This window comes from Choloepus didactylus, chromosome 14 (genome assembly GCF_015220235.1).
Source record: "Choloepus didactylus isolate mChoDid1 chromosome 14, mChoDid1.pri, whole genome shotgun sequence".
In the NCBI taxonomy this organism is placed as follows: Eukaryota; Metazoa; Chordata; class Mammalia; order Pilosa; family Megalonychidae; genus Choloepus; species Choloepus didactylus.
Window position 1 is genome coordinate 43,069,914 of NC_051320.1, and position 12,053 is coordinate 43,081,966.

Genomic DNA, 12,053 nt, shown 5'->3' on the forward strand with positions numbered 1-12,053 from the left:
ATAAGAATGTCCACCAGAGTGACCTCTCGACTCCATTTGAAATCTCTCAGCCACTGAAACTATTTTGTCTCATTTTGCATCCCCCTTTTGGTCAAGAAGATACTCTCAGTCCCACGGTGCCGGGTCCGCATTCATCCCCGGGAGTCATATTCTGCATTGCCAGGGAGATTTACACCCCTGGGAGTCGGGTCCACGTAGTGGGGAGGGCAGCGAGTTCACCTGTCTAGATGGCTCAGTTAGAGAGAGACAGGGCCACATCTGAGCAACAAAGAGGTACTCAGGGGGAGACTCTTAGGCACCATTACATGCAAGTTTAGACTCTCCTTTGTGGTAATGAGCTTCATAAGGGCAAGTCCCATGCTCGAGGGCTCAGCACATCAAACAGCCAGTCCCAATGTTTGTGACAACATCAACACCAATCGAGGTGAGGATGTCCAACACATCCGCACCTTCCCCCAGATCCTCGGGGCTGGGGAGGGGGAGGCTGTAAATATGTTTTTTTATTATCTGCCCAAATTACTCTAGGATGTGTCACTATTTCACTCCAGCCTATACTAACCTACCATATTTCACTTCCTATTCAAAGTTCCATGCAATTGTGGTGTTTGAACAAATTGACTGTAGAGTTGTACCATTTAGTAAATTTAGATACTGTACCAAATAGATATCTATTCCCTTGGTCTCATATGAAAGTTGAAGTTTTAAAACACAGTCAGTTTCAACCTTTACCCTTTGGCCTGGCTTGCCCTGGTCTTAACCAGACCTGCTTCATTCATATCACTAATTGAAGTCTGGGCTCTTTTTCAACTTTTTTTTTTTTTTTTTTTTTTTTTTTTTTGACAGTGGCTGTATGCACTAATACTGACATTCATATCTGCCAAGCTCTAGCTCTGAGTTTCAGGTGTCTCAGAGATATGCATTGTTCCAGAGACCAATCAGGTTATACACTAAGGAATCAGCATCTCAAAGTTTAGAGACATGCATTACAAGTCAGGGATAGAGTTAACTGCTGTATCTCTTGCTGTTTTTAAGATTCTATTTTTGTCCTTGGCATTGGACAGTTAGATCATAATGTGTCTTGGTTTAGATTGTTTGGGTTTATCCTGCTTGGCATTCATTGAACATCTTGGTTTTGCTTATTAACATCTTTCATCAGGTGTGGGAGGTTTTTCTGCTGTTATTTCTTCAAATATTTTTTTTTTACTGACCCTTTGCCTTCCTCTTTCTCCTTCTGGGACTCCTATAATATATATATTGGTATGCTTTATAGTTTCCCATAAGTTCCCCAGGCTCTGTTCATTTTTGTTGTTTTTTTTTTTTTTTCATCCTTTTCCCTCAGCTCATCACTTGGATAATTTCAATTGTTTGGTCTTCAAGTTTGCTGATCCTTTATTCTGCCTCCTACAATCTGCTGTTGAAATCCTTTACTGGATTTCCACTTCAGTTATTGTACTTCTGAGTTACAGAATTCCCTTTTCATTCTTCTTTATAATTTCTATCTCATTATTAAATTCTCATTTTGTTCACGTATTGTTTTTCTGATTTCCTTTATTTCTTTGTCCATGTTTTTCTTTAGTTTATTGATCCTATTTATGAGAGCTGTCCTAAAAATTTTGGTTAGTAATTCCAAAGACTGTGCTTCCTCCAGAATATTTTCTTTCAAATTTTTTTTTTCTGTTAACTGGGCCATACTTTCCCGTATCCTTGTACATTTTGTAATTTTTTGTTGACAACTGGAAACTCTGAGCATTACCTTGTGGTCACTCTGGAAGTCTAGTTCCCTTACTCTTCAGACTACCACACTAAGATCAAGAAGGTGAAAAAAGGACAGAAAGAGAAGGGAAAAGAAAGAGAAAATAAAAAGTACTAGCAAACAGACAAAACACCCCACGTACAAAAAAGGGGGGGAAAGGTGGGGAAAGGTGACGTGTACTGCCTTTCTTAGTCTCCTGTAGTATGCTGGTGCAAAGCCAGAGCTGCTGTTTTTAAGGCCTAAACCTAGGCCAGCATTGCTGCCCTCCCTCGGGGATTCAGGGATCTATGACCTAAAAAATATGAAACAGAGAAAGGGGGAAAAAAAAAAATGAAAAAAGAGATGCACTGGCTCTTTATGTACCTGTGTCTTCTGGCCTTAAATCAGCATCTTCTACTTCTGAGAGAAGCCAAGGCTGGTGTCTGTGCTGGGACCTCAGGTATCTACCATACTTAAAAACACAAGAAAGAGAGGAAAAACCCCAACACTAAAGTACACTAGGTCTTTAAGTCCTGGTAGAGGCTGGTGTGAGGCCAGAAGCCCTTGCTGTAGAAGAGGGCTAAAACCAAGGCCAGAGACTATGCCATGCCCTCGGGAATCAGCCAGACCAGGAAATGCCCACACATATGAGAAAAAGAAAAAAATAATACTAGCCTTTCCATGCAAGTGGATGCTGGCGGGAGGCTGGAGGCACCACTGCTGAGAGGGTGAAAACAGAGGCCAGTTTCCCAACTGGTTCCTCACAGATCCCCCAGCCCTTCAACCCCAACTTTTATAGGAGGGGCTTTCCTTGGTCAACCTTGGCCCCAGCTGACTACTCCCAGAATACTGGCCAATGCCACAGCTGCAGCTGTTTCTGCAGCTCCTGCCTTAGGATTGAGCAATGGGAGCTGGTCAATGGTTCATGCTTTCACTTACAAAAACTGAACTCTTCGCAGTCTCACTTTTTCTGGCACTCTTGGTAGTTGTTCTTAACGTCCATTCTGTTTCCAGATTTACCATTTAATTCCAGTCTCTTTTCCAATTCTTTCATCTTTCTAGAGGAGGGACTGATTTGTAAAACTTTACATTCTGCCATTTTGCACCCATGCTCTCCTTCGAAATGTTGCTTGATAAAATTTGTGGGTCTTGCTTAAATTGTTTTTGTATTTTAGAGACAAGAGAATATTCCTATCCCTTTTGTGTTTTACTATTCTCTAAATCTTTGCTTCTGGAAGAAAAAAATGTATCCACATTCATGAATTTAGGAAAGGAGACAATAAATACTAACTTAATACTATCGTTCCATTTAGGAGGAGTACTAAAACTCTGAAATTAACACTTCTGTTGCTATAGAGCAGGCAGCCATATTATTCTGATCTAGGAAGTATCCAAAGCAGTTAGTATAATAGACATGTTCTTTTTTAATACCATTATACACAGCAGGTACAGAGGAATGCATTGTGGAACCATTAAACTTAAATTAAACTTATACCTCAGAGTGAAATTCTGCACTAATGTACATTATGCTACTTTGGGGTGGCTTAGCTTCCTTTCCTCATTGAGTTAAACATGTACTTGATTTCATTTGAAAACCTTTTGAGAAAAACACAAGGCTTACAACAATACCATTTCCTTTCTGTTTTGTACTAGACAGCCTAGAGGTATGAACATTTTGTGAAGTTTCTCCCTGGGTCTCCTTTCCCTGCCCCAAACTGTGTCGGAGGCAGGGCAAGCATTTATAACATGCCATTCAAGCCTTCCTTTAAAAGGAAAACACTTTGTCCATATGATGGCTAATTACAAAGATGCAAACTTTAAAAAGTTTATGGAAGTACAGGGATTAAAGTTTAAGTCCATGTTCCAGATTTTCTTTCTAGGTAAGTTCAGCATGGAAGTTTGTGTTTCTAAAACATTTCTGTGCCATACTTTACAATGGAATATATAGGGGTGTGTGTGTGTGTGTGTGTGTGTGTGTATGTATGTATGTTCATATGCCTGCTATGTACACATAATATTTACATAAACATGAATAATAAATATTCCTTATGTTTTGGAAGATTCAAGTCTTATCTATACTTGTCTGCTATTTCTTCCTCATTTGTTTTCTGCTTGCATTTGTAAGTGTAATGAATAATTTTGGCAATATATATTTAACCTTTACTTCATTTCATAGGGAAAAGACTGCCCATTTGCAGATGACTTCTCCTATTTGCAAATGTTCTAGTGAGTAATACACTAGATTAAATTGACCCAAAGAAGTTATTTTAGAATTAAGCTAATTGAACTTTTCTATTAACAGTTAAGATTTGATCTTGCCTATTCTTCAACTTGCAAAATCATTACTCAAAAATTTACTTTTACTAAGATAAATGAAACTGATTATTTTTGTGAAAAAAAATTTAATATTTTACCATCTTCTCAGTTCGTTGTTAAAGCTAATTCTATATGATGGACTAAATTAGAGAAATAATTTGAATTAGTGTTTTCCTCATCTAATAAAAGGCCTCCAAAATTATAATAAAATAGAGAAAAGTAATGTTCAACAGATAGGAAACTTTCATAAAATAATTTTAAAATTAAGCTTTTAAAGATATGTACTCTTACCTACAGTCATCAAAGAAACAGAAACCTTTGTTCAAGTCCTGCTTGGTTTTTGTAGAAATTTTATGAAATACATAGGGCAAAACATCACACACTCAAATCTCGTCCCTTCTCTGTAACTCAGGTCCCTCAAAAAGTCCTATTTAGGAAGTGAGATTATCCTCCCAACGAATATCTCTAACAAAACCTTCTTCTTACTACAATTCGTCTTCTATTGTGCCTGCAGCTTTTTTTTTGAAATACAAATATGTCACATCTGTGCTTTATAGCATCAGTTTACCCTTAGGCTTCTCATTGATATAAGATAGAAGTTTGTGGCAAAGTTATGTATTTCTCAAAAAGAGCCTTTTGTTCCTCGCTTCATTAGGTAGGCTTGAAGTCATGTGATCGTATGATGTATCATCCCAATGAGGACACTTATGAGAGGGAAAGGGGCATGATTAATAATTAGTCTGTGATAGCAGGCATAAACTGGAGTGGTCTGTTGAAAGTTTACTGGTATGTGAAATCTGAAAATCTGAAAAAATGGATGCCTTTCATTACTTATTTAATTTTCCAACTATTTGTATATATTTACTCAACAAACATCTTGTGAGAGTTTGTTCTGTGCCAACCACTCTGCCAAGAGCCGCGATTACAAAGATGAATAAATTTCAGTCCCTGCCTTTGAGTAGCAAGGAGGCATACCTGTAAAATTGCTTCACTGACAGCAAAGGCCCAAACATTTTCTTGATATAGTTGTCTCAGGACACACAACTGTGCTTTGTCCAGCTGGCTTCCTCCTTCCTCTGAGCTTACTAAATTATTATTTTATGTCTTCCAGTATGCTTTAGGAACACATTCCAATAATATGTATTAACTAATAATAGTATTCTATTTTGGTCAGTTAGTACTGCTTTTAATAAAATGCAGTGATACAAGAATATCCTTGATAGACAGGAAGTATTAGAATTTGTACCGTCACAGTTTTAGACTTAATGAAATAAATAGGCATGTCCTAATTAAAACTTATCCTGTGTGGAATATGCTTATACTCAGTTTGCAATAATTTTTTAAGGAATTAATGTAACAGTAATTTGATAATATCAAAAGTTTTAAGAATAAGAAAAAATATATTCTAGTAAGTCTCTTTTAGAATTTTGACATTCTTCCATCCAGCCTTCACATATTTATTTTTCCTAATTATAAATATTATTTCTTAACTTTGTATTCTGTACTTTTTCTGATTTACCTTGTGTCATAACAAATGTTTACATGTTTCTACCTAATGCATTATCATCTAGTGTTTCTTTTTTCATATTCCAAAGATTGGCTATGCAATATTTTATATATTTGTTTCTCCATTTTAGATCATATAGATAATTACTATTTTTTAAATGTTATAAACCTTGATATGATGAATCTCTCCGATTATGTTTTAGTCACATTTTAGATCAGTTCCTAATGATAATATATATTACTATGAATATTTTTAATGAGTGCTAAACTGTTTTCCAAAAATAGTGGCTCCAATTTCACAAGTGCAAGCAATGCATAAGAACACTAGTTTCAACAGGCATATGCAAATCATGCTCACAGCACTTAATTTTTTTTTTAATTCAATAGGAAAAAGGACACCATATTATTTCAACTTCTCTTCCCTTAATGCTTATTGAAATAAAATATTTTCCATATTTTGCCCTTTGAATTTACTCTTTGGATCTTATTTAATAAATGTTTTTGATCTAAAATAAGCCACGTACTATTTCCCTATCATTTTTTTCCATTGACGTACACTGAAGTATCACTGATGTTGCTGGGGGTGTAAAAAACCCCATTCAAGTGATTATTAATTTATTACAATGTGGAATTATATGTATATTCTCTACTAATAATAAAACACTCAGTTCTTACTGGAAGATTCTTTGGATATTAGAGCAAGTCAATTTTTAAATAAATAATTTTGAAATTAACTGTTTACTGGGTCTTTTAAAGGATTTTGCTAGAAGGGTTTTGTTTCATACATGTGGATTTTGCTGAAAAAAGTGGCCAACAGGCCTCCTCTAATAGAGTCTTGGAAAAATTCTCTTTTGTTTGGCAATGGTAACGAAACCTTATAGGCTGTGTCACTGTCGACTCTCCTTTTGTAGGAAAACCAGTGCATTTAGTGGGGGAAAAACACCTATCTGATTTCTGCATGACAAGCTGTTCTATGGCTTTTGTGTTCCAATATTAGAAAAACATGACTTCTTTATATTCTGAAGTCACTGCATGCCATTCTGTCATGTCTTTGGACAGCAGCTACCTAGGAAAAATGGTCCTACCCATTTTCTCACATATTATATGAGTAAATTGGCTCTGAAGTAAGCATTGTTTCCGTGGTGATAAACGGTTTTGTTACCAGTCTCCAAGGGTGTCAGTGATATTGTTTTGCCATGTAAAACTCTGTGAGACTGACAAGGTGTGACACAGCTCTAAGATGGTGGATATAAGAGCTTACTCACTGCCAGGCAGAAGGGTAAGCTGCTGATTTTTTTTTATATGTTCAGTTAGATATAAAATAGCACCAGTTATCACTTGTGTGCCAACCATTCTGTAGAGGGCGATTAAGGTAGCATGCATGAAGCCCACCTTCAGCTATGCCGGAGATGTGCAACATGGCCGCCAGGGCTGATACAACAATAGCTTAAGTTACCCTCAGCCTTCTTTACGGAAGTAGTTCGCGCCAAAAGTGCTAGTTCGCGCCAAAAATGCTAACCCTACATCTGCCATCCACCCTAGCAACAGCAATCACCAATCCCAGACCGCTACCTGTCCTTATTAGCCACCCCCTCTCCCTCCAGGGCATATATACCCTCCCTCTTCAATAAAGTTTTGCAGCTTGATCAGAAACCTGTCTTGCTGTCGTTCTTCGCGTCTCTTGTCCCATACCATTCCTCCCTCACAGGATTTGGAGCCTCCGTTGATCGTCCCGCGGGCCGGGACACATTCAGTTTAAGAAGCTAAATAATAGCATTATCTTTGAAGCCTTGTTTACCACCTTCCTGGTCTAGTTCCATTTAGAGGTAACCTCCCCATTTTGAGGTAACCGTTATTTTGGATTTTATTTTTATCATGCCTTTGTTTTTCTTAATAGTTTTAGCTTATTTTTATCACTAGGCAATATATTGTTTTGCTTTATTTTAAACATAAAACATGAAATATTTGATACATGCAAATTTTTATGTATGTATATACATTCACATATGTATCATACATGTAAATTATGAAGTAGTGCAGCAGAAAAACATCAGTAAGCCCATCATCTATCTTTAGAACTAAAATATTCTCTAAACCTTCACCTTTTTACCTATGTGCTCTTTTTTCTGTCCTCCTGTATTTCCTTTACCAGTCTGAAATTTACACACATGCTCTGGATTTGTTTCTCTGTTTTATTGTGTGTGTGTGTGTGTGTGTGTGTGTGTGTGTACACAGTATGTTGCCACTTTTGTTTGGTATTAAGTTTTATAGAACATTTACTGTTAATCTTATGCAATTGGCTTTTTCCATTGTATGTCTTGGTTCTAAGATTTACCCGTGTTGTTATTTGTAATAGTTGATTCATTTTCACTACTGTTTAATATACCATTGAATTTACTAATCAGTGAGTCTCCATCCATTTTCCTGGTGATGAACATTTAGAGTGTTGTCAATGTTTTGCTACTATGAAAAGTACTTTGAATATTTTGTATATCTCAGTGCACAAGATAATGCCCATATTTTCTGAAATGGCTTATAGGAATTCCCATTTACTTACTTCCTCTTTAAAATTGGTAGTGTTATTTTTTACTTTGTTATATAGTGGAAAGAAAATTATCAAATTTTGGACTAATTTGTATTAAATACTAAGGGTGAGTATATTATTATGTGATACGGGGACATTGGTATTTCCTTTTCTATGAAATGCCTTTTTGTGATTTTTGCCAACTTTTCTATTGATTTGATGCCATTTTCTTACTGAATTGTAAGTCTTTTATATCCTTTGGATAATGGATACAAATGCCTGACTGACATGCGAACATTGCCTCCTAGTTTTTTATTTACTTCTTTAAAAAAAAATAGTTATTCTTTATGATCACCCTTGTTGAACAGACATAATTAACAGGTACTGTACTAAAATTTATTTTGTCTTAGTAAACAACTTTTACCTTGTATTCTGTTTTGCTAGTGCTGCCATTATGCAAAATACCAGAAATGGATTGGCTTTTACAAAGGGGGTTTATTTGGTTACAAATTTACAGTCTGAAGTCCATAAAAATGTCCAAATTAAGGCTTCAACACGAGTATACCTTAACCAAAGGAAGCCCAATGACGTCTGGAAAACATCTGTTAGCTTGGAAGGCATGTCGCTGGTGTCTGCTGATCCCGGGTTGTGTTCCAGCTCCTCTCTCAGCTCCTGTGCATTCTCGTTTTTTTCTTCCAGGACATTTCTAAGTGTGTAGGAGCCCTGTCTTAGCATATCCCGGGGCAAACTCTGGGATTCATCTCTTAGATAAACATCCTTCTGTCTGCATCTCCAAGCATGTCTAAGCATCAGTGTCAGTAAAGCTCTGGGCCTGTAAGGCTCTTTTTAAAGGACTCCAGTAAACTAATCAAGACCCATGCTGAATGGGCAGAGCCACACCTCCATGGAAATAATCTAATCAAAAAATTAGATGTAGTTGGGTGAGTCACATTTCCATGGAAACAATGTAATCTCAATATCCCTCAAGATCGAATTAAAAGATCATGCCTTTTTGTTGGGAGACATAATATGTCCAAACCAGCACTTCTTGTAAAATTTTATTCCAATATTTTACATTTTGCGTTATCAATTATTTATTTTATTAGGAAATGATTTTTTATATAAAGTGCAAGGAAGGTGTGTTAGGCTGAGTTTAACCAGGAAAGAGAAGCCACTCAGTTTTAGAGCTAACTGTCTTCAATGCAGGGAATTGGTTAACATGAAAATTTTCTGAGTTCATGAGCAGGGAATTGGCTGTCACCCCACTTTGGTTCTTCTCTATGGGATAAAGAGGAGAAAGGCATTCTCTACCATGTCACCAAAGCATGGCCCTAGTTTATTTGAGTTTATGGCATTATTTCCCATGACAGTAGCAAATGGTTAGATAGAGACATACCCATAAAAATGCAGCAATAACTGGCAATTATGTTGCAGGGAGAAAATGTTACTTTTACCAGGAAATGTAGAAATTTGAGATGGGGAATAGCATATATCATCATTCTCATGGAAGAAAGATCAAAGGAGCAGAAGGGAAAAAAAAAGCTCAGAAGTCTTACCAGACATACTGTTGGATTGGGTCAAAATTGGACACCTGGTCTTTGGAATTGTCATCTATGTTTAGGATGGCTGGGTTTCTACTGGAGAAGGGGAAACGATTAAGAGATATTGCAAAATAAATGCCTTTACCATTATATCCAGGAACTTAAAATTTGTGCTAGTTATTACTTGTTAAATGAAGTTAATAGTTATCTCTTAAAAATAATAAAGATAATTTGCTGGCTACCACAAAATTTAGTTGTGCTCTTGTTTTAACTATATCCGTACCCTGTCAGGCACCTGCCCCAGGAATATGGCACAGAGAATGTTGCAAGCAAAGATGTGCTTTATTTCTGGCTAGAGTTCTATACTCTACTAATTGAATACCTCCCATTTCAAGAGAGCGGAACAATATGGAAAAATATGTTCCGCATTTCTTAGACCATCATAAGACTAAACAGCATTGAGGTCCATTCTTTGAAGGCCCTACCATACCCCCATTTAACTTTCTTCTTAAATTTTTCTCCATAGTTATAAAATAATATTATCTTAATAAATTGTTTAAAAGGAACACCCATGTAATCACCATCCAGGTCAATGAATAGAATCTTGTCACTGTCAAACTCTTTGTCTCTTACTGTTGGAGATTGAATCACATCTGTGAGCAGGCTGATGTGTGGTGCATCGGGGGGACACAGGCTTGGGCACAACAGAAACTTTCAGCAAATGACTATTTTATTACTTAGACAGAACAAAGTATCCAAAAGAGCAAGGGAAGAGATCCCCTCATGGCTGGTCTTCCAGAGAGGCCAAACTGTAAGGGTCAAGGTCTGTGGATGGCAGCTTCATACAGCCCACTTCTCATTGGAGGGGAGAGAGAAATCTGTGCTGTTGCAGGGTTGAGTATGTATCCATCTCAAGTTGAGGGTGCCCTGCCACTGAGAGTTTTCACCCTGATAAACAGCTGAGGGCTGCTTGTTCCTCATTTCTGGGTTTAGGGTATGGTCAGGGCATTCCATTAGACCTAATATCTCCTCCAGGAAACATACTGAAACATCTGCACATGGTAGAAGAGGAGGAGGGGTAGGCCTAAGGCTGGGAGATGGTTTTCCTGCCTGCCTGTGACTTCCTCCTTGATGTCCCTTACAAAAGCATGCTCAGGCCCCTATTCCTGTGGGTGTGAACCCATCTGTAAGTAGGACTGTTGAAGATATTATTAGTTTACATGAACCCAAATGGAATGAGGGCGGGCCTTAAGCCTAGATGGCTGAAGTCCCTATAATCAAATGAAATTGGACACAGAAAGAAAAGTGGAAACTGGAAGTCAGTGGGATGCAGAAGAGAAAGATGACTCTGCCATGTGCACTGTCATGTGACAGAAAAGCCTAGGAACCCCAAAGATGGCCACAGTATCAGCCAGAAGATACTGACCTCTGGAGGATGTAAGCTTTCTAGCCTCTGAAACCATGAGCCAAAAAATTCCTGTTTTTGCTTTAGCAGTTAGGAAGCTAAAACACTTAGTGATTACATCTCCAGTCACTGCCACACGTAATCATTATCCCATCTTTTATGAAAATCAAGTATTTGCTTTCTTTAAAATATGGCCACTTAAATGTGCATACCAAACACTACAGAGGTTTGCCATATTGTGAAATTTAAATAAAAGTAATATACATTATATGTTCCTTATATCTGAATTCTTTCTCTCATAGCACTTATCTATTTCATCCAGATTGTTGCATGTAGCTACAGTTTTTATATATACATTGCTTAACAGTATTCCCCAAGATCAGAAAGATATTCTCTGATACAATCTGCAATTGCCTTTATTACCTTTCTTTTCACACTTAGACCTAAAATCTATCTGCAACTGATATTTTGTACGTGGCATGAGATAAGGGTCAAAATTATTTTTGTTTTATTTTTCATGTTTTTTACCACATGAATATCCAGTTATTGCAGTGCAACCTATTGAAAAGATCTCCTTTCATTGTTGTTTTGTAGTGCTACTTTTCTCATAAAATCTAGTGCCCCTATACACTTAGTTATACTGTGTGTGTGTGTATATATATATATGTGTGTGTGTGTGTTTGTGTATATATATATGTGTGTATATATATAGTACATTGTGTGTGTTTCATTGACTTATTTAATCTGGTGCAAATACTACATGGCTGACTGTAGTTCTACAATAAATTTTCATATCTGGTAAACTAGTCCACCCGCTTTGTGTTTTCCTTTAAATAATTCAGGCCTTTTAAAAAATTCTATATACATTTTAGAATCATTGTTTCAAATATCAAAAAATACCTGGTGGTAGACTGATTTGGGATTACCTAGAACCTATAGATAATTAGGTGGGAAATTTATATATTTAGAATGTGAAGTTTTCAAGTTGATTAACATAGATTAGCCTTCAATGACCATATCATGCTTCAA